General features: G+C 40.4%; 1 protein-coding gene across 5 annotated transcripts in view; it reads right to left on the reverse strand.

Moving 5' to 3' along the window:
• The window catches only part of LOC124148647 (ack-related non-receptor tyrosine kinase-like), a 177,738-nt gene that overhangs the window by 123,850 nt on the left and 29,298 nt on the right, over positions 1–24,590 (reverse strand). Inside the window, exon 1 of one of the 5 annotated variants that reach the window (XM_048394064.1) lies at positions 13,477–13,614. The exons of 3 other annotated variants lie outside the window; for them this stretch is intronic. The gene's annotated coding sequence lies outside the window, so the exon portion shown is untranslated. Of the gene's footprint in view, positions 1–7,718; positions 7,740–13,476; positions 13,615–24,590 lie in introns of those variants that run through there. One more of the 5 variants, XM_048394067.1, reaches the window with a different exon arrangement.

Consider the following 24,590-nt stretch of genomic DNA (forward strand, 5'->3'; position numbering starts at 1 on the left):
AATATAATTTTGGTGAAAAAAAAAAAAGTTGAAAGATCGTAAATTTCTAGGTACATATATGAACCTGAAATAATACAAAAGAAAAGTTTGCGCATACGTATTGACGATTCCAGAATTTAAATGCACATAGTTAAGGGTGCATATAACACACGAGTGTGTATTATACACTAATAAATACATGTGTACATTGATCAATCAGAAGAGGTGCTAATTAGGACTGTGGGCACTTATTAGTGTGGACGCTTATTACATCGAATACGGTATATGAATACTTATGGTAGAAAGAAAGTATTTCTTGGCAATCTGTTGCACTGACGTCATATCTATTCATATGTATGAGGTATGCAGTACACTTCCACATATGCATTGCTATTTCTTTGTTATTTTACGTACTTGTGATTGTATGTGCATCTGTGTGTGCTACACATCACTGTTATTTTCTGTACCTGTGAACTCTGTCTGACGTAAGGCAAATTCCCTCTTGGGTAATAAAGCAAGACTCGATTTAAGGAATTTTTAACAGAGATAAGTGACGCACGCATTATGGTCAATAAACTTTAGAGGTACTGAGTGTTTTCAAAGATCGATTTTGTTTGGCCGAGATTGGGTTTGACAAAGTTTTTTTGTTTTTTTTAACATGCCTTTCTTTTTTGTTTAACACCGCATTCAGCAACATTCCAGCTATATGACGGCGGTCTGTAAATAATCACGTCTGGACCAGACAATCCAGTGACTGACATCATGAGCATCGATCTACCAATTGGGATACGATAACATGCATCAACCAAGTCACCGAGCTTGACCACCTGATCCCATTAGTCACCTCTTACAACAAGTAGAGTCCCCTTTTACAGCAAACATGGGTTGCTGAACATCTATTCTACCCCGGATCTTCACGGGTATTTTTGACATGCCCTTGGTGCATGTGGACATAAATATTAGGTTGCATTTTTCAATAATAGGTTGCACTTGTGCATGTTTTATATGGCTAAATCCAGCCCATATCACCCCTAAAGACAACAGGCATAATCCATAAGAACATTATAATCAGCATGATCATAACATCACATTAGGCCTGCTTCATGAATTAAATGTTTGTTTGTTTGTTTGCTTGCTTGCTGTTTAACGCTGCACTCAGCAACATTCTACTGTATGACAGCTCTCTACCAGCTCTATTCCACACACAATCAGTAACAGGTAACGTCAACTAAAAACCCAAACTTTACTCACCCAAACTGAGTGAGTGAGTGAGTGGGTGGGTTTTGTTAGAGTGAGTGAGTGAGTGAGTGAGTGAGTGAGTGAGGTTTTACACTGCTTTTACCCATTATACCAGCAGTGGGGAATTGAACCCAGGTCTTTGGTGTGACGAGTAACCACAAGGCTACCCCACCTAAGAGATTTCAATATGATTTCAAAAAGCCCACAACATAACTGCAAGGATCTTGTCTATGTCAGTTGATAAAATGAGATCTTGCAATCGTAGCCATGATTCCAACGGGACCTTCCATGGACCATTTCCCAGGTAGGTTTGTCTGGACGTAACAATCAAACAGTCCAGGTGTGTGTTCGGGAATGGTGACAGTCACTGGTAACAGATATGACAAACCTGTCACTCATCTACAATGACTCATTCCACTTGGAGATAACTGTATTTCAATCAGTATCATTGGATGCAGGCTTTATTCAATTGACCCACATTCAGCTGAAAAGATATTTTTTGTAAATCATAAACAAATATTTCATCCAAATAATTTTTCTGCTTAAGATTCCTCTGTGAATATGTTAAAGGTAAATGTGTCAAACAGGTCTCATTCTGATGTTGCTGGGATATCGCTAAAAGTGGCATCACTCACTCACTCACTCACTCACTTACCCACCCGCTCACTCACCTAAATACCTCACTCACCGAAATACAAACAACCTCATTGGCTCACTAACCTTGATAAAAAATCCCTTTATAAGCACTAAATTACTGACTGATCATTTTGATAACAGTATGAGAAGTGGGAAAAGACCAAGGCTGAGCTATTTTAAGACTTTGGGTTCATGCTGAAGATCTGGTTGCCTATGATTGCCACCATAAAATTACTTATTTGTTATGTCATGGCTTGAGGCTGTTGATCACACAACTGTCTCCCATCAAGTGAGTGAGTGAGTGAGTTGAGTTTAACGGCGCTTTTAACAGTATTCCAGTTATATCGCGGCGTGTCAGCTTAATGTGGGAGGAAAGCCCGAAGTGATGCAGGTCTCAGACGTTTACCGCTTCGGTGAAACCCACGAGCACGGGTATGGTGCTGACAAACCTAGAAACATAATCGGGGCGAATCGGGATTCGAACCCACAATCATAGGTTTCTGGCGTGCCCAAGGGACGCAACTCTGCACAGCGAATCGCGGCGCCTTAGACGACTGGGCCACCCGTGCCCCCGACTCCCATCAAGGTCAAGCAACACTTATTTATTTTTCAGTTTGTGGACAGATCGCAGCCATAGCCCAAAACCTGTTTATTTTGTCACACAAAATCCACCAACCCAAATTTTTCAATGCCAAACAAACTAAAATATATTGAGCATCAGAAATTTGTTCTTTCATTTCGACTAACCCAATTGGTTTGCATTAATCTGAAAACCACAAAAGAAAAAAGCGTGTCAATATTGACTCAATGACTAATCCTTCAACACCTGGTGCAGTAGAGGAAAAGAAGAAACTCAACGAATCAAATGGCTTCTCACACAAATGCATCGGCCACAGTTCAGTGAGGTACATACCAAGTCAATCAGCCATGTCAGTCGTACTTATCTTTGTTGGTTTTTTAGCAGCTTGGTTAACTTGCAATTATACTGGTTAGTTTAAAATCAACAGCCACTCTGGAACTGCCCGGAGCTGTAAATAAACTTGGTAGTTGCCAAGAAGTCTGGAGCGGGCCTATGATGCTGCTCCAGAGTGAGGCTCTCCTGTGCATCCACAGACCGATACAACACTGTTAACCCTAAGTGTAACCAGATTGAAAGGCTTTTGTCTGTTTGTTTGTTTGTTTGTTTGTTGTTTAACACAACACTCAGCAATATTCCAGCTATATGATGGCAGTCTGTAAATAATCGAGTCAGGACCAGACAATCCAGTGATCGACATTATGAGCATCAATCCACACAATTGTTTGATGCATGTCATTATCAACCAAGTCACAGAGCCTGACTCCCCGATCCTGCTAGTCACCTCTCAGGATAAGTTTGGGTTGCTGAAAACCGATTCTAGATTGAAAGGTATTTTCTTAACATTTTATAGAAAGTTAAACTAGACAATAAGAGGACTAATCTATTATGATTCAAATTATGGCGGTGATTATTATAGTGAAAAAGATGTTGGTTATGATCAGTATTTGAAAAGTCAAATGTGTCCGACAAAAAGCGATGCTGCAGGAGTGAGTGAGTGAGTGAGTGAGTGAGTGAGTGAGTGAGTTTAGTTTAACACTGCTTCTCGAAGCCGTACAGGTCTCAGACGTTTACTGCTCTGGGGAAACCCACGAGCAGGGGTATGGTGCTAACAAACCTACAAACATAATCGGGGCAAACCAGGATTCAAAACCACAATCATAGGTTTCTGGTGTGCCCAAGGGACGCAACCCTGCACAGCAAATTGCAGTGCCTTAGTTGACTGGGACACCCGTGCCCCCCTACAGGAAATGAGTAGGAAATCACAGTTGGTTGAAATTGATATTGCCAGGTTCAACATTGAGCCAAACAGTACTTCACCAACAGTACTTCACCAACAGTACTTCACCAACAGTACTTCACTAACAGTACTTCACAAACAGTACTTCACTAACAGTACTTCACCAACAGTACTTCACCAACAGTACTTCACCAACAGCAGACATGAAAGTAACCAACGCTGCAATTTAATATTTGTGTTTTTACTCAAAATATAACATAAATGATTAAAATAAATAAATTCTCAAACACATATTTCATCAAACCCAAACTTGGCAAAAGTGAATGTGATTAGATCTTACAAAATGACATTGCAATAAATTTGGAATTTGAAGGGTTAGTGAGTGAGTTGGGTTAACGTACGCCGCTGTTAACATTATTCCAGTTATAATTTGAAGGGTTAATTCATGCAGCTGTTGAGAAAATCATTCTGCTTTTGAAAAAAGACTCCGATGTGTGATGTGTGTCTATGAGATGTGTAAACTAGAAGACCCTGCCGTGTGATGTGTGATGTGTGATGTGTGTCTATGTGATGTGTGTTGTGTTTGATGTGTGTCTATGAGATGTGTAAACTAGAAGACTCTGATGTGTGATGTGTGATGTGTGTCTATGAGATGTGTAAACTAGAAGACCCTGACTGAGATCCAACTGGTGCATAGAGGCTGTAATCTGCTGCACTCTAAATGACTCCTTGGGGTTCATTTTTTTCCATGATTACACCGAGAGGACAAAGGATACCTGTCATTGTCTACAAGGGTTTGTTTCACTCTATGTAGGAAGCACATGGCGCTTGCAGTCACCAGGCAAAGAAAATTATAAGGCAATTTGACAAAAAAATGCCTACAAATGCACTCAGCATGTCACATGTATGTTGTACAGATTTGTATCGGTCTCCTGCTTCATTCTCAGATCACCCTGATTACCAGTGAGTTAACTCTATAGCTGACATCATCACACTCATTATGTAAGTCAGCTAATGTCCTCTACCACGCCAGAGATCTGTTCTGTTATTTACTGTTTCTGTTTTCCCTGACATTCTCCAATTTTTGACAGTTTTGGGGTGTGATCCTCTCCAAATACTCTTAGTTTTTTTTCACGACCCTTCCTGTGATGCGTAATATACTACTCAAAAGAAGTTAAAGATCATCCCATCTTTCTATATGACATCGTCAATCTGTCCTGGCTGGTGGGTATTGCAACACCCAGTCTTCCAGTTGCAGTGTCAGAAACTAACAGTTTTCGTCCACTAGTCCTTATGATAAGGTGAGGTGAAATTGGGTTTAACGTCGCGTCCAAAATTATTGCACTTATATAACGACGTGCATGCACCTGTTTGCGTGGCTGCTTGTACTAGTCTGGACTGATGCCGATTTATAGTGCTAGCTCACTGAGATACCATGCCGCAGTTTAAGATGAATACCCCAGTCAGACACAGTATACTGACTCCGAGCCGACCAGTCCTTGTTTTAGCCCCTTTATGCCGAGCGCCAGACAGGGTAACTAGAGTACCATCTTTTAACGTCTTTTGGTATGACGCGGACGGGGATCGAACCCCGGACCTTCCGCTCTCTGGGCAGACGCTCTACCAAAAGACCACGGAGGCAGCCCCTTATAATATCATAGCAAAACCATTAAAAAGGGCAAATTTCTACTAGTCCTTGATACCTTTACTATTGGGCAGTTTGGCAAGGACTAAGGACTAGTGTTAATTTCTAACACTGAATTGTGGTGTTCTTTGACTTCTTTTGGGTAGCTCATATTGTTTCTTATTAAAAACACAAAACCAATTGACATTTTTTCAAAGATTTTAAAAAATTTCCATGACCCAAAAGTGTATGTAACCTTTGACAGCCCTCTTCCTGATCATGTTCTAGAAGCCCTAAGATCCCCACCCCATCCCTTCACCTCCCATCTCCCATCTCACACAGAGCAACAATTTAACACAGACAGCCCTCACTGATGGAGAAGATAACTCAAGCTGACAAACTTGTTATTTTGGGGGCGTCAGATGTAATGGGGGAAAAACGGCCAAAACGAAAACATTTTAAAACCAGGTAACCAATGCACATGAAAGCTAACATTGATTACTGTGTGATTGAAACAAGATGCTTCATGGCAGGGATAAACAACCTCTGGCCCTTCCTCTCCTCACAAAAGCAGGAACCAGCTCCCCTTGTCTTTATCTAAAGAAGACCAACCTGACTTTATTTCCCTTAGATCTGTACCAGGCAATCTGGGCACTTTATCTGCCCGAGTCATTTGGAAATACTTGCTGTGACAAGATAAATGGCTAAAATTATCTACCGCCAGAAAAGCTGTCTTGGAAAAGGCTGAAAATAACCCTTAGTTTTTGTAATGAACTCAAGGGTGCCCGAGGAAAGGTTATAGTTGAGTGATATATTTGTGATTGGTAATAACTCACTAAAATACGTAAAAGGGAGATAACTCTAAACCTTTCTGAACACTCCTCAATGGCTGGGACCTTCTCTGATCCCGTCCCCATCAAGGTAAAAAGAACTTTGGACAATCGCATATGTGGTAGGATCATGTCAATGTTAGTGATATTAAAAGTCTGATATCTGTTCTAAAGCGGATTGATTTGTAATAGAAGAAAGCAGTTGCTGTTTTCACATTGAAACCAATCAAAGGCTGAAGCATCTTGGAAACACGTACATCATCTCAAGTTTCTCACTCACTGTACAGTCTGTTCTGAACAATTAAATTTTTAAAAAAGTTTTAAAATTTGAACTAATACTCCTAGTTTGCATCGCCTGAAAGAAAGAAATATATAACAGCCTGTAAATAATTGAGTTTGGTCCTGACAAATCAGTGATGGACATCGTGATCAACGTTCCACGCCGAGTACAAAGACTCACAAAAGACACATTTGAGCCTGGCCACTCGATCTAATTGTTTGCCTCTTACAACAAGCATAGGCAAAATAAAACCCTCACTTTCTGATGGATTGCTGTTATGTCTACATATAAGCACAGGACACATATGTACACTCATGCATACATATGCATCAACACATATGCATCAACACATGTTAACGCACATACACACATACACGCACACATGCATGCACGCATGCACACGTGCATCAACAAAAACATTACAGGATCCTTCTTCAAAACAGAAGCCAAACATTATCATAATCTCATCTCACCAACATATTCACCAACTACATAAACAATCTTCCATGAACTACAAAAACAAATACATGTGTTACATTCCCATCTATATATACTCAAATAAAAATATCCCTAATTCAAATCAACGCACATCTTCTCATGTCTTGATAAAACTAATCCGAATGTAAACACACCAAATTCAAATTCTCCTATCCCAGATCACACACAACCTTCTACATTTCTCTATTCTCATATCAACATGACTACACACAAACAGCTGATCAGGCTGTAATCTGCTGCACTGTGAATGATTCCTTGGGGTTCATTTTTTCCAAGATTACACCGAGGACAAAGGATACCTGTCATTGTCTACAAGGGTTTGTTTCACTCTATGTAGGAAGCACATGGCGCTTGCAGTCATCAGGCAAAGATAATTATAAGGCAATTTGACAAAAAAAATGCCTACAAATGCACTCAGCATGTCACATGTATGTTGTACAGATTTGTATCCGTCTCCTGCTTCATTCTCAGATCACCCTGATTACCAGTGAGTTAACTCTATAGCTGACATCATCCTGACCCTTCCTGTGATGCGTAATATACTATTCAAAAGAAGTTAAAGATCATCCGATCTTTCTATGACAATCGTTAATCTGTCATTTCTCTATACTCATATCAACATGACTACACACAACAGCTGATCAGATACAGAATTTAAGCCTGACCATACCTCAAAGCTGAATATTCACATGGATCTCTTGTGCATGCTGACATCTGATTCTCTCTCAGTAGGTGTTACTGACATCAATCTATTTCACTTCATTGCACATCTGCAGGTGTACTCGATACAGTCATTTGACATCAGTTTCACGTACCTTCTTAATAATCATATATCAGCATGCGTCAAATTTCAAATTGTACAGTCCATCCAATCCCATGAGGAAAATAAACACCAGATTCTCCATGTGGGGTAAAACCTTCTTGATTTGGTAGGATATTGACACAGGTCAAACTTTGTTATCTCGAGACAGAAAAAATTGTGGCTTGTCGTTTAAATGTCAGAAGGGTTTGATGTAGATTGTGTAGACGCTGACAAATTCATCACAAACTGCAAGCTCATCTCAAAGACTGGTTGGGCGGTTTCATGTGTATGTTTCAAAGAAACTGCCTTAGGATAACTTGCTAAGACAGATTACTCCAGCTATTATAGGTGAGACTGCAGACCTACAACATCAGAGAGACAAAGTAGCGTCCTGAACAAACCTGCATAGACTTTCTCACTGATAAAGACGTAACTGATAAAGACTAAACTTAATTGGACATAGACGTTCTCACCAATAAAGACTAAACTTCAATTGGACATAGACGTTCTCACCAATAAAGACTAACCTTAAATTGGACATAGACGTTCTCACCAATAAAGACTAACCTTAAATTGGACATAGACGTTCTCACCAATAAAGACTAAACTTAAATTGGACATAGACGTTCTCACCAATAAAGACTAAACTTCAATTGGACATAGACGTTCTCACCAATAAAGACTAAACTTCAATTGGACATAGACGTTCTCACCAATAAAGACTAACCTTAAATTGGACATAGACGTTCTCACCAATAAAGACTAAACTTCAATTGGACATAGACGTTCTCACTGATCAAGACTGAACTTAAATTGGACATAGACGTTCTCACTGATCAAGACTGAACTTAAATTGGACATAGACGTTCTCACCAATAAAGACTGAACTTCAATTGGACATAGACGTTCTCACCAATAAAGACTGAACTTCAATTGGACATAGACGTTCTCACTGATAAAGACTGAACTTAAATTGGACATAGACGTTCTCACCAATAAAGACTAAACTTAAATTGGACATAGACGTTCTCACTGATCAAGACTGAACTTAAATTGGACATAGACGTTCTCACTGATCAAGACTGAACTTAAATTGGACATAGACGTTCTCACCAATAAAGACTCAACTTAAATTGGACATAGACGTTCTCACTGATAAAGACTAAACTTAAATTGGGCATAGACGTTCTCACCAGTAAAGACTTACCTTCAACTGGGCATAGACGTTCATAGTATGTCGTCATCATAAATCCAGGATTTCAGATCAGTTTATCGCTTGAACACTGAATGCTTCTCATGCAAAAAGTCCAAAAGAGTCTGTTTTCCAATTTGGTAATGATATGGATGAATGTCAAAAGTTCCTAAATAATTAAAATGTCCTCATGCCATTTCTGTGAATTAAAGAAGCAACAGTCAACGTCAAAATCTTAGCAGCAGTATCAAGAACACAGCAGGCAATACTGACACAAAACTTGTCATGTTTATCATTGCACAGATTATCAGATTCAGATCTTACTGTTGTCCTTTAAGTGGTTGGGGGTACAAGAATGTACATATCAGTCCATCCGATACAGACAGTAACAGTAAACTGACTCCCAGTCTAGCCCTGCAACACACACCACCCCACTGTGTTTGTGGCCTTCACACTGTCAGGCATTCCCTGGGACAAGTTGACAACAAGACCACCATGTGACAAAGTCAGTATTAACATGAGTTTAACAAGTAAGGAATCAACACTATGCCAAGTGTTATACCAAACAGAGGATTGGCAGGGCTAAGTCTGTCCTATCACCAGCCCAGCACTTGACTGTACAAGGGAAATCATGCAGAATACCAGCATAACACTTTCTTGTGACCGAGATTTAAATAAGAATACATGTGCTACTTTGGCAAGGTGTTTTTAATGATAATAACAATAACAACATTACTATTATTATTATGTAATAGAGTGCGAACCAAAAGAGTTTGCATGATGACGGATGGGAGGCCCAAAGCTCAGAGATCATGAATATTTATGTACCGTATTCGACGTAATAAGCGCTCCGCTCTAATAAGCGCTCATGGCGATATTTGCTAATATATTGGCTCGTGAACAATCCCAATTAGCACCCTTTCCGATTGATCAATGTACACAATACTTAATAATTTGTGTATAATACGCACTCGTGTGTTATTTGCACCCTTAATTATGGGCAATTAAATTCTGGAAAAATATATCTGTCGTACATAAACATTTCAGGCTGTCAGCATAACATGCATAAACCGCAGAAACTCTGGGTTATTTTCGACAAAATAATATTCTAATAAGAGCCCCTTATTTCTAATTTTGAGAGCGCCCTGGGCACTTTTTACGTCGAATACGGTATATATATTTGATTTCTGCTATGTGAATGAACACAAAAAAATATTTGTATATCATCATCAATCATCATCTTCATCATCATCATCAATCATCATCATCATCAAAAATAGTCAATTCACTGAAAATAAGCATTTTCAGTAAGAGCAAGACTTAATCTCAGTAATAGGAAATTGTTTGAATCAAGATACATACATTAGAGGTGTAATGATATGATGAGGTCGTGATATCACAATATCCCGATATTATGGGTGCGATATGATTCGCATCCCGATACAGCACTTTTATTTCATAAGTTGGTATTCTTTCTTTTTGCAGGTGAATCACAACCCTGAATCATATGTATTAATATTTTAGAGATCAAAATGGGATATTTTGGGGCAGAAACATACAGGCTAGAGGACACTGTAAATATTGTGCCATTTATAGCCAAACAGGAAATACTAGAGAACCTGCAAAAGCTGTTGTTGAAATATTTCTGTTATTATTCATGTGTTTTTACTCCAATATAACTTGTAACATAATGTATCGTACAAATCGCGATACAGAGTTTGTAAATCGATGTATTGTATCGTTGGCCTCGTATCGTATCGCGATAAACTCCTGTGTTGTAGCACCACGTACTGTCATACAAGCCTGCTAATATAAGAACTCCAGCTTGTGGGGGAAGGAGGGACGGGGGTGATAAACCAGTGGAAGAACTACACTTGCTGCTGAGGAGGAGGACATCCTATAGAGATGCAGGAGATTCCACTAGAACCAGGCATACTTTCTCACACACAACATTCTGAAACTGGTAGGACAGTGTTGATACTTGAATACATATTTTATGGAAAGCAACTTCTTTCATTCTTTGCCATGAGCTGCTTCTTGCTGCTTCTTGCTCCTTCATCAGGTGAATACTAAGTAAGCAGGCGAAGTTTTGTCATTATGTTGTTAACTTTATACATTCATCCCACCTTGATATTTGTAAACATATCATGTATATATAGAATACTAAACGAGCTCCCGTGTAATACCAATTTTATGAAACGAGTGAATAGTTGTGGTATCTAACGAGCGAAAGCGAGTTAGATACCACAACTATTCACGAGTTTCATAAAATTGGTTTTACACGGGAGCGAGTTTAGTATTTTATTTATTACTTGCCATTTATAACGTTTTTAGAATTATACTGTTGAGTATGAACAGGCTGAAACCTACACGATCCACGGCATAGTACAATTGAGTTTAACAGAATAATACTTCAAACACGTCAAAAGTTGAAACGTATGAATTTAATACCATACAACGGTCCACCTTTAGAATTCAGGCGTCCGTTCCACAAAATTATCGTAGGGCTTATCGCAACTCACATACTTTAACTTAGACTAACGACTGTCGTTGCGCTACAATACGATCGCCTTGTGGAACCGGCCTTGCACCTCAAAGTGTACAACACGTCACAATACCGGATGACGTAATTTGTGGAATTTTGTTGCAAGATCCATCGGCGAAACAATGCCATGTGACGTCAGCCTAGCAACAAGGTTGCTGGGGTAATCGAGTGTGCATAAGCTCCTCTCAATGATCTATCATCTCCACACGCATTGTCGTTGAATAAGCCAAGGGATGTTGAGAGTTTTCAATATTTGTTCGTGAAACGTGTTCAGAGAGTACATAAGCACGCGTTTTGGTATTACACAATGTGTAATACAGCTGTATGTTTATTAAACGGGTGATCTCTTCACGGGCAAGTAATAAATATATTTATCTATTAACTCCATGCACTTACTCAGAATTCCTCGGATGACGTAGCTCTGAAGCATCAGGTCAGACAAAGAATAAAGAAGTGGCTATCCATAAAAAGTGTTTTCATGTTCTTCCAACTTCCTAATGCAAACAAAGACTTCAGTGTTGATGTTATTGCTGTTAAATTTGAGGTCCTAAGTGCAGGTTAAAAAAGTGTAAAGTAGTGCCTATGCATTAAATGGAATTTTGAAGGAAAGAAACACTTGCTGTATCTCATAGTGAAACGTTTACGTTCCATGTTTTTGAGAAATAACATCAGCCAATTATCAGCCTAAGACAGGCACAGATACAACAAGCACCAATGTTCTGACAGAACTCCAGACAAGTGGAACTCTTCTTTTGGACCCATGGAATATCAAAGAAGGAGGAAATAGGCCTTACACATGGTACCCATGTGGGGAATCAAACCCAGGTTTTTCGGCGTGACGAGCGAACGCTTGAACCACTAGGCTACCCCACACCCCCTTTACTCAACCTTAGTATCATGGACTATCATTGATTATAGAGAATACGGTAGTAAATACTGCACTCTGACTACCTGGCAAACAACCAAGCTATAAATACATTATACCTACGTGCAACAACCTGCCACTGGAGCTGAACATTTCACAGGGGATGTGAGGGAGGAGATACAGCTGACGACATCACGCAACATCCTCCCTTCCAAGGCCTCCACAGCAACATGCATCCCCACATCATCACTTGTATCTACCCAGCATCAGAAACCTCATTACCTTCATCCTCCCAACTAGTAGTGATGGGTACTGGCCTGTCTTATACATTGCAATAATTATTCCTGTATTGCGATACGTACCACAATATACTGTATGAGTTCTTTCATCTGTAATTTGTAATGAACCTAATTTCCAGTGCACATTTTTGACAACATCATTGTCCTCTGTCAGGTTTCCCTTCCTCTGTTTTCTATATATTAACAGCTTATGCCCTGTACATTATAAACTGCAGGTTTCTATTTTTGAAAGGAATAAGTATTTAATATTTCGGCATGATTTCAATTAATCTTCACAAAGTTCGTGAACTTTCCACATTTTTAGCGTGCAAAAATTCAGTGTTTCTGTTCTTCACATACGAATTTTAAACCATTGAATTGTATCACTATATGTCATCTGGTTGTTTTCAAACCGAGGAACACAGAACAGCCTGTGCTTACAACAGAAGTGTTGTCTATTTCACTCTTTGTCTACAAACAAACATGAAACATGACACAAAATAGATGTACATTTCAATATTCCCCTTAGAGCCTGACACTTATCAGTTCAACAAGCTGCTCTTTTCAAACCCATTTCAACCCCCATAAGTCTGTCTTATCACTAGCGCCACTGGTTCCCCGACCCAGTACATCTTCCACACTCCTCCCTCCAAAAAACCAATCCCCGCAAATCAAACGACACAAATGTTGAAACCTCATCTGTTGCAAATGACAGTTTTATACTTTCAACCTCTCAGCTGAGCTGCCTGGTAAAGATACATGCAACGAAATGTACACCATTTCTCGGAAACTCATTACCTTGACTTCCACAGAGGAAGGAGTTCGCAGCATGCATTGGGACATGGCATGATGGACAGATATCATATGGTAAAGAAATCAACATCTGCTTACCTCGAATTCACAGCAATTTCCTTACTTAGTCCACATGAACGGTCGAAATGGGATTGTTTCCTTTTGGAAGATATTTTACGTTCACCTTGAGCAAAATGTGTTCTTGAAGCTAGAATGCAGTGTAAAGATGCTATTTATAGACCCGCATCTGGGAATACCTACAATATGTGATGGCTGGTTTACTTCGAACTAGGAGTTTGAGAATGCACTAAGGACCTTTAGCCCAAGGTGTATTTACAATCAAAGCAAGGGGCATGTTTTGCAGTGGAAGAGAGGTAGCTATACATCTCGGGACAGATTTGTGAAATTCTCAGATGTCGGGGGAAAAAACTATCTACCCATGTTCTGAACTTTCATGGTATTTGCTGTTCTGCAACCCTGAGTTCTTTGAATCTCGCTGGTGAATCGCTTCATATCATTGATATTCATTTCTTTTGTATCACTGACAATTGGTTTCTGTATGCTGGAATTTTTTATCCATAAGTTTTGTTGCAATAAAAATACACCGCATCACTGAGTGCCTTTGGCCTCATCAGTCCCATGAATTGAGATTGATTGACTGAGTGTCAGGGTTGGTTTGTTTGTTGTTTAACGCCGCACCCAGCAATATTACAGCGGTCTGTAAATAGTCAAGTCTGGACCAGACAATCAAGTGATTGACATCATGAGCATTGATCCACGTAATTGGGATCAATGACATGCATCAACCAAGTCAGCGAGCCTGACCACCCGATCCTGTTAGTCGCTTTTTACGGCAAGCATGGGTTGCTGAAGACCTATTCTACCCCGGAATCTTCACGGGTCGAGTGTCAGAGAATCTGGGCGACCTGTTTGTGAGTGAGTGAGTGAGTTGGGTTTAACGTGGTGTCCAGGAATCTGGGCGACCTGTTTGTGAGTGAGTGAGTGAGTTGGGTTTAACGTGGAGTCAGGGAATCTGGACGACCTGTTTGTGAGTGAGTGAGTGAGTTGGGTTTAACGTGATGTCAGGGAATCTGGACGACCTGTTTGTGAGTGAGTGAGTGAGTTGGGTTTAACGTGGTGTCCGCGAATCTGGACGACCTGTTTGTGAGTGAGTTGGGTTTAACATGGTGTCAGGGAATCTGGGCGACCTGTTTGTGAGTGAGTGAGTGAGTGAGTTGGGTTTAACGTGGTGTCAGGGAATCTGGGCGACCTGTTTGTGAGTGAGTGTATGAGTTGGGTTTAATGTGGTGTCAGGGAATCTGGGCGACCTGTTTGTGAGTGAGTGAGTGAGTGAGTTTGGTTTAATGTGGTGTCAGGGAATCTGGGCGACCTGTTTGTGAGTGAGTGAGTGAGTTGGGTTTAACATGGTGTCAGGGAATCTGGACGACCTGTTTGTGAGTGAGTGAGTGAGTTGGGTTTAAGGTGGTGTCAGGGAATCTGGGCGACCTGTTTGTGAGTGAGTGAGTGAGTTGGGTTTAATGTGGTGTCAGGGAATCTGGGGGACCTGTTTGTGAGTGAGTAAGTGAGTTGGGTTTAATGTGGTGTCAGGGAATCTGGGCGACCTGTTTGTGAGTGAGTGAGTGAGTGAGTGAGTTGGGTTTAACGTGGTGTCAGGGAATCTGGGCGACCTGTTTGTGAGTGAGTGAGTGAGTTGGGTTTAACGTGGTGTCAGGGAATCTGGGCGACCTGTTTGTGAGTGAGTGAGTGAGTTGGGTTTAATGTGGTGTCAGGGAATCTGGGGGACCTGTTTGTGAGTGAGTGAGTGAGTTGGGTTTAACGTGGTGTCAGGGAATCTGGGCGACCTGTTTGTGAGTGAGTGAGTGAGTTGGGTTTAACATGATGTCAGGGAATCTGGGCGACCTGTTTGTGAGTGAGTGAGTGAGTTGGGTTTAATGTGGTGTCAGGGAATCTGGGTGACCTGTTTGTGAGTGAGTGAGTGAGTTGGGTTTAATGTGGTGTCAGGGAATCTGGGCGACCTGTTTGTGTAATTGGTTGACATGGGCAGTCAGAAAACAGGAACATGAGCCTGAACACTTTGCCAGGAAATGTTTTGGGGGGCTAATAAAACATATGTGGTATGTTTTCTTACATATCATCATATATACTTGATAAACATGGTTAAAATGCGAACTGTAACTTCCCACATGTGCAAATTGCAATTTCTGGTAAAGAATCTAAAAATGGACACTTTAAAGACTATCTCTTACCAAACAATATTTTCTTCTCAGGCAGTTTTTTTTATAATTATTTTCCTTGTAGTAGCATGTCATGTTGAGTGGGTAAATTCGCGTCCCTGTGAAATTTCAAACTGATCAAGTCTAGCAAGCGTAAAGAAGACATCAAAGACTTTTAAATATTGATCATTTCTTTCTGCCTTTGTGCTAACAACATTTATCTCAGACCTGTATGATCGGGGGACTTTCTGACGCTCGATCAATACAAGGAACATCCAATATAGTGAACCGCTTGCTTCTTACTGGAATTGAGGTTTTACATATTTTCGAACAATATTAATGCAACATCAAAATGGACCATGAAGTGATCGCAAACGAATAAACGATCCACGAGGATCTGGGTCTTTAGCAACCCATGTTATCGTAAGAAGCGACAAAGGGGATCCATTGGTCAGGCTCGTTGACTTGGTTGATGCATGTCATCGTATCCCAATTGCCTAGATCCATGCCCATGATATCAATCACTGGACTGTCTGGGCCAGCCTCAATTATTTACAGACCGCCATCATAAAGCTGGACTATTGCTGAGTGCGGCGTTAAAACAAACAAAAGAACAAATACAAATACTGCAGCACACAAAATAATCGAGGATCCATCCTTGTTGTACGGGTTCCATTTCACACAAGGACAGCCAGGCAGTGATCACGACATACCTGCATACCGTCCTCTGTCGTAAACCCTGTCCTTTCTGCATGTTGTGAAAGCATAGCAGTCTTGAGAACAAAGCACTCTCAACCTCTTTAAGCATTCAACCTTACTAAAATCATTTCGTGACTTTGACATCAACAAGAGAGTGATTGCAATGAGGTTCAAACTCACAAATGATCATGGGACAATACTAGTTGCACCCAAAATAAGAACTATTTCCTCCGTCATGGATTTTCATGGTCAAAATTTTTGGGGGGACATTATGCCAAGATTAAATAAAAGAATCAGGAGGCAAAATAAAAAAGATAAAAAAGCTGGGTTGATTTTGCGGTAAATATGGAAAAACTTTATACAAAACTACAAACAAAAAGATTTTTAAAAAGAAAATTTTTCATCAAACACACCATTTGAAATGACTCGATAACTGAAAAGTAAATACAGTCAAGTCTTGTTAATCAGACACTCGTTAATCCAACATTCAGCTTATCCGACACTAATGATGGGAACCGATTAAATCAGCGCTATTTAGACCCATTAATCCAACAGTCTCGCACTCCGACTCCGACATACCAACTTTGCAACAAATTACCGAAATCACTCATTAATCTCGTTAATCAGACAGTCTCGTTAATCAGACACAGTGATGAGCGTACTCCGCACTGCCCACGAGTACACATCCCGTGTTTTGATGCAAGACGAGTCAGCTACTAGCTGCATATTACAACGGCTGCAGAGATAAACTTGCTTAACAATAAACAATTAATGCTTATTAAAGCATTTTGAATCCGCCATACAGTCCGTCAACAACACAATCCCTTTTAAACCCCATACTACACCTACACCAGCTCCTCATACAGACAAACGTGCACGAGGCCAACTTTAACAAATTTAACTCAATAACCATATTAAAGTAGCTTCTCGATTACCTCACGGCACGAAGTACCCAACACTCCCCATAACTAAAACAAGAACCTTGGACAGGGTCTCATTAAAGCCAGATAAGTTGCACCAGCTTGAGGAGGCAAACAGGTCCCAGAACTGTATCAAGATCCTGTTTCCAGACAGCCTGACATAAGCACAATCCCCCTACACAATAGACAGTAGATCAGCCAGAAAACAAGCCATACTTGGATGGTGATGCTCGCCAGGCCATGGCGCGAAGTATTGGACTGTGGCAGGCAAATATTGAGATTACAGTAATTCAGTTATCTTTGAATGCTTCTGGCATGCGATGGCGCTTATTTTTTGTTGTATTGAGATGGCGCTACGTTGGCAATAAAATGGTTCCATGATGAAATTGGGCATTGATTGGTCTGTAGCTTGGGGGGGGGGGAATTATCTGGTTCTTGAGAACATGCTTTGCCATCTCTCAGAGTGGGTATAGAATAGTTAACATGGCACATAATCATGACAATTATCTCGCAGGAGTTCTCACCTCTTAATATCTGAAGTCATATAATATGATGCAATACATATATTGCATTCCCAAAGCTCTGTATTAATATTACCCCGGTCAATGGATCAATGTACACTTGAACTTCATTCTCAGCTCCCTGGGGAGTATTACACCCCAAGCTGCCTGTGAGGAGCTAGAAGGTTAACAATCACATTATCATCTTATTCTACCGGGTACCCATTCACTGCTGGGTTAACACAGCCATATTTCCAACAAAGTCACTTGAAGAAACCACCCCATGTGAGCCATTCTTCAGTACCATCATGATATATGTGTGGAACAGGGCTAAGGGCAGCTGGTGTTCGTAATAAAACTCTAATTACCGATCTTTAATTGGGAGCCTCTTTAGAATACAGTACCACAACTTCTCGTGAGGACAGTCTCTGCTGTAGGTCACATGTCTCAAAGGCAAGCAACAAGTTTTTGTGAGAATCCGTCGGACGCGAACTCGCAACCTTCGGATTGTTAGCCCGACAGCTTACCGACTGAGCTACGTCCACACTGTGAAACAAAGTGCAAATTTACCTAGTCATGCCAACGACGTTACGGAACTGAACGAAAAGGGTCAATTAGGTGACGGACCCTTACGAAGGTTACGGGTGGCCATGGTGTCTCGTGACTTTAGTCTATCGACACTTACGAATGATCCCGATGCCATTTGACACACTTGTCCCATTCCGTAATCTACAAGATACCGAGTGGCGAGGAATGATTCTATATGGCACGAACTGAAAACGGCTCCAGGCGTCAGACGTCAGAGTGTCTGACGTCGAACTCACGGGTACGCATGAATGACGTGTTACTTAATAATTCGTCGGGCGGATTTTGTGACAGAAAAATGTGGTAGGGAACACTGTAAGGATGATGTGGATAATAGTAAGGAACGAGGGAGGCATGTGCATGGCTAGTGACGACACAACGGTGAGTTTGCTTTTGAATCAGTACTGAAGAAATGTAGCCGGTGAATGTTCCAGGACAGTTTCCAGTAGCCAAAGTATTCGACACAAAACCATTTCATTCTTTTTACGCGATGTTTTTGTGTGAAGAATATTAGGAGCCGCTATAGAATCTATAATAGAAACTAAACGGGTAGATTTACCGAACCCCTAATGATCGTGAAGGGGATCCAAGGGCTAAGGACAGAATTCGGGTAATCTAATAGCCACTAAATGGGTTCCTAACCCTAATGATCGTAAAGGGGTGATTTAACGTAAAGGGGATCCAAGGGCTAAGGATAGAGTTCGGGGTAACCTACCCTAACACTAGCGATATTTGGATGTGTTCAGTGCCAATATAATATCCCTAATAAACTACATTCTTGTGCATAATAATAGAACTAATGCACGGACAAAATAATATATGTATATTAGTTCCCATTTATAACGCTTTTAGCCACTTGAATTATGAGAAAAACGAAATAAAAAATATACAAAAAATAAAAGTGCTTCCATAAACTAGCGCTTGCTATAAAATGCGCCGCCGCAGGCTATATTCAGTAAACAAATATTCAAAACTCTCCACAGCGCTTGGCGTATTCAAAGACATTTCGTGTAGAGATGATAGATCACTAGGAGAAGCTTATGCACACTCGATGACCCCTGACGTCACAGGGCATTGTTTCGCCGGTGTGACTGGCAACAAAATACCGTATATCGCTGTGTATAAGGCGACCCCACGTATAAGATGACCCCCCTGTACACGCCTTAAAAATCAACCCAAAATCCTATACTCCGTGTATAAGGCGACCTGGAATGAAACACATCACAAGTCTGACTGATATACCGGTAGAAGATTTAACGTGCTCTTGCCGACTGTAGCGTATTTCGCACACGGACATCACAAGTTAGTTAGTTACTTTGGAGATTTAATGTGCGCTTTCCGACTAATTTCGCACACATCACAAGTGCGCACACAAACCTTATATATGCAATAAAAATATGTTTATCTTGCGTTGTTGTTTTTCTACAACGATAGGTCGCGTGTGTAACTCCAGCACACGTCGCCATTTTGTGTTTACACGGTACAACACCAAATTGATGCCCGTAAAATAAAATTCATTTATGAAGTAATAACATATAAGAGACAATGGTGAGTAATTTAATCGCCAATTAACTATGTTGTAACTAACCAGGCTTATGTTTGCTTCACATTCAGCGTGTTTATTCCACAATCACTTGTACACACCGTCTCCAACACTTGTTAATACAACAGTAAAAACAGCGGGAATTGATTTCAGCTTCACCGGTTATCACATGTTAGGTCACATTTGTTATATGCAAATGATTACCGGTACTTCCGGCTCTCTACTCACGGATGTTGATTGTTTTACCGTGTCAGCTGGTTTAACAATCTGCATCGAGGAGAGGGTCATTTCAACTTTATTTGCAGAAATTATTAAACTTTATTCAAGGAAAAGAGATACAAATCATGTTTATGTATGGAAATAGTTATTGGAACAGTTATTTAGGACGAAATGCGAAATTTTATTGTCAAATGCTGGGCTGGCTATCGGACGCCGGTTGACATCGCCAGTGGAAAAAAATGTGAGATCTTCGACTCCGTGTATAAGACGACCCCCCTTCCACCGACGTATTCAATGTTGTTATTTCAGTTGGACTAACGTAGCATGTGTGATATCCTCACTTTCACTTGGACATTTAAGTACTTTCAATGAATATTATGAAGTTTTCTCTCTCAGGAGTTGACTAAATGAATCTGGGAAAATTAATATTCGCAAAAAAATCACAATCCTTTTTTTCACTTTACTTGCCCATTTAAAAAACAAACTTCTAACCAATACAGCAAGATATAAGTGACATAGAAATACTGTAAATTGTAACAATTTACCAACTACTGCCCCAGAAAAAGAATTGAATACACAAATACCATTTTACTTTTCCAATATACAAATGACAAAAACCTGCCAGGAAATTTCCTCTAAAACATCAACCAAGGCCCTGAGTAGGACATCTGAATCTACAAGGTATGTACACACTATGATCAGACTGTGAGTATCGGAACATCCTTGGCCCGTGGCAGGCAAGACTGATATAAACAATTTATCTATGGCCCACTGGTGTTTACTTCTCCTTCCAGGAAATTAGTCTCTGATGCTGACAATGAGTACCAGCTTACAGAGCCACAGCGGCGGGGTCAGGAATCGGTGAAACTTCTCTGGAGTTTTTTTAGTCATGTTGCACAACAAGGAATTTTAATGGAGTTTCTACATAGAACTTGAAAATAGACAATGCATGAACAGATAATGGTCTAAAATTTTGTGATATTAAGTGAGTGAGTGAGTATCACGGTGTGTCAGCTTAATGTGGAAGGAAAGCCCGAAGTGATGGAGGTCTCAGACGTCTACCACTTAGGTGAAACCCACGAGCACGGGTATGATGCTGACAAACCTAGAAACATAATCAGGGTGAACCGGGATTCAAACCCACAATCATAGGTTTCTGGCGTGCCCAAGGGAGGCAACTCTGCACAGCGAATCGCGGCGCCATAGACGACAAGGCCCCTTGTGATATCAAGAGATGAGATGACATCACTTCCTGAACAAAGGTACCATATTTCCTCGATTAATCACCCAGGCGTATATTTCTTTCAGACATTCTATACACTCAGGGTTTAATCGCAAAGAATATAATGGGGCGAATTCCGTGTATGAAAAGTACAGTAATCTACATTTATCACAAACACGCTTATAACGAGCTGACGGATATAACAAACTTATTTTTAGTCCCGACCATTTGTTGTATATATGCTGTATGGTTGCATATAACGAACTACGGTTATTACGCACTAAAATTAGTGGTCCCCCCTTGAGTTTGTTATAACCGTAGTCTACTGTACCATCATTTAATCCAAACCCCTGCATCTATTCAGGGGTCAATGTTTAATTAAGGAAAAATGGTATGGTGGTGAATGGGTTCAGAATATCTATATAGTTTTCATACAGAGACGTTCACCTGATAAGCAACATTAAACTGTAAACATTTCCCCAAGTTCTATATTTACAAGATTTGAAAAAATATCTGCCAACAAGCGTCTTGATAATGTTTGCTTGTATGTGCAAGTAGCTACACGAAATGAAAACATAGATTAAAGGATCTGTTTTATTAATGCCCCAATACCTCTCCGTCCTGGGAATGCATATAGACGGAAGCCAAAATTCCCAACATGCTGGAGGCAATTAGTTATGCAAACAGGGCAAATAGATAGTATGGCCTCTGATTTCAGTGGGACTATTAGCCTGGCCTGAGAGAGGTCAGAGGCTGTCCAGGACTGACCACACACAGACTCCCCCTTGTAACAGGATTCCTACTGCCCAACACTCCCTGAACATGGCCAGACCCTGGACACACACCAACAGCCTTGCTGTTTCTGCTCTGGCCTTTTAGTATATTATACACGCGTGGTGCACAGAGTCTACTTCAAACACCATTGTTAGCTAAAGTCTAGACTTGCTCCAATGCTGTATTGAATGATAAGTGAATGGATGTACAGTAATTCTATCCTTATAAGAGGCAAGTCTAGATAAGCAGACAAGACATGGCCGTCAGTCTTTAATGGGGGCAACTTGTTCTTTTTATTAATATAATCAAGAAATTATGATTTAAACTAATCATTTTTAATGACTTGTGCAAGTCTAGCTGAAGTCATGAGATGGTTGAGGGGCTCTGGCCCCAGCTTGGCCTACACTACTCAACTTTTGACAGGAATAGGGCGAGGTGGGGGGTGAGGTGAGGTGAGGCGAGGTGAAATGGGGTTTAATGTTGCGTCCAAGATTATTGCACTTATATAGTGCATGCACATGTGTGTGAGGGGCTTCTTGTACTAGTCTGGACTGATGCAGATTTAAAGTGCCACGCCACGGAGATACCATGCCACAGTTTAACACGAATACCCCACTGAGACACAACATAGCTGACCAGTCCTTGTTTTAGTCCCTTAATGCCGAGTGCAGACAGGGTAACAACAAGTACCATCTTTTAACGTCTTTTGGTATGACGCGGCCGGGGATCGAACCCCGGACCTTCCACTCCCCAGTCGGACGCTCTACCACAAGACCACGGAGCCGGTCAATAGGAACAGGGAAGATCCTGGTGGGGTCTGATTGTGGCATACAAATAGTATTCTATATTGCCATGGATATGAAGCATGTGCACCTTCCTTTCAAGGAGATTAAACATAAATACAGAGTTCCATGAGTTGTCATGTTACAAAACCAGAATGAAGTATTCAGTATCCCTGTCAATGTTGAGTGGTATATTACTAAATTTGTAAATATATTAACTTGGTCTCGTCGCTATATGGCTGAATAATGCCGATGCGACGTTCAATTTTAACTCACTAACTCACTCACTGGTATATTACTGATCTGAAGACCAATTCTAACCGGGATCTTCATGGGGCTTCATGCAGGCTTGACGATTTTGCTGATTGCAAATCGCCCTGAAGGCAAGGATAATTGCTCATTCCTCCATTCACTGGTCTGGTCAAGACTTACAGGCTGTCATAAGAAGTGACTCACGGGATCGGGTGGTCAGACTCACTGACTTGGTTGATGCATGTCATCATATCCCAATTGCATGGATCGATACTCATGATATCAATCACTAGATTCTGTCATATAACTGGAATAATGCTGAGTGTGGCATAAAACAAACAAACAAACAAACAAACAAACAAGGGGGAATATACTTACTACAGCATGTGACACCACTCCCCATGCAAATGTATATGACTTATCAATTAATTTGATGTTTAAGCTGAAACAAATGACTTATATATAATAATTTCTTGCCTATTTTTTATCAAGAAGGGAATGTTTTTTCCACTTACAGCTCTGTCATGCAGGCGATGAGCTTGACACAATTCTTCCCAAGCTTTGCAGTTGAAGGGAGACAACTCTGTACTGACACATCACATGAGTTTCTCCCTGAGTTTCCTGATCTTTGTATACCTACATTTCTAGTCTTGGTAAACATGATAAATGTAATATAATAATATGGGATAATATGAATATCAACTTTATCAAAGTGTGACATATCTAATACAGCTTTTTACTTCAAAACAATGAAAAACAACGAAGGCCATCAAATCTTACGACACTTCCAAAATGATCAACAGAAACGAACACTCTTTAATGTATTAAAATACAATTTCCATCATTTTTTAGATTTATCCAAGACAAATCTCTTTTATCATGTACACAGACTGTACACTGTAAATAATAAATTACCAATTAATTACCCTGCTATGTACGTCAGTGGCACACCAACAAACAAGACACATCCATTAGACAAGAATAATAGATGCATCCTTGGCATGCATGCTGGAGAAACTGGTGGACAGACGCCTTTGTTTAAGCCTGGTATTTTTCATTCTGACAGATTCTTATTCAACTAGCAAAATAAATTTAATAGCGGAATGTCAGAAGGAGTCTGAGCGGAAAATCTGTTGCCCCCGACAACAACATGAGGTCAACACTACATCTCACTGGCGTTAATTAAAGAATATGCCATTCCAGGTTGGTAAGGGTTCATTTCAAATCATCCCCACATCTGGGTTCAGAATCATTATAGTTCTGATGGATATTCTGCTTCTTTTAGACAAATTAACAATTATTTCTTGTACCTGTTCAAACAATGTCAAATCAAGCAGCTGAATTGACAGCTCATTCCATACCCTTGTTCCATTCTTAGCTCAAGCAGTCTCATCTCATTTTCAGCTCTGAACTTCAGAGAATTATTTGTGTTGTTTGTTTGTTGTTTTACGCCTTACTCTGCAATATTCCAGCTACATGACGG

The sequence above is a fragment of the Haliotis rufescens genome, unplaced genomic scaffold, assembly GCF_023055435.1.
Source record: "Haliotis rufescens isolate VD_foot unplaced genomic scaffold, xgHalRufe1.0.p SCAF_13, whole genome shotgun sequence".
Lineage (NCBI taxonomy): Eukaryota > Metazoa > Mollusca > Gastropoda > Lepetellida > Haliotidae > Haliotis > Haliotis rufescens.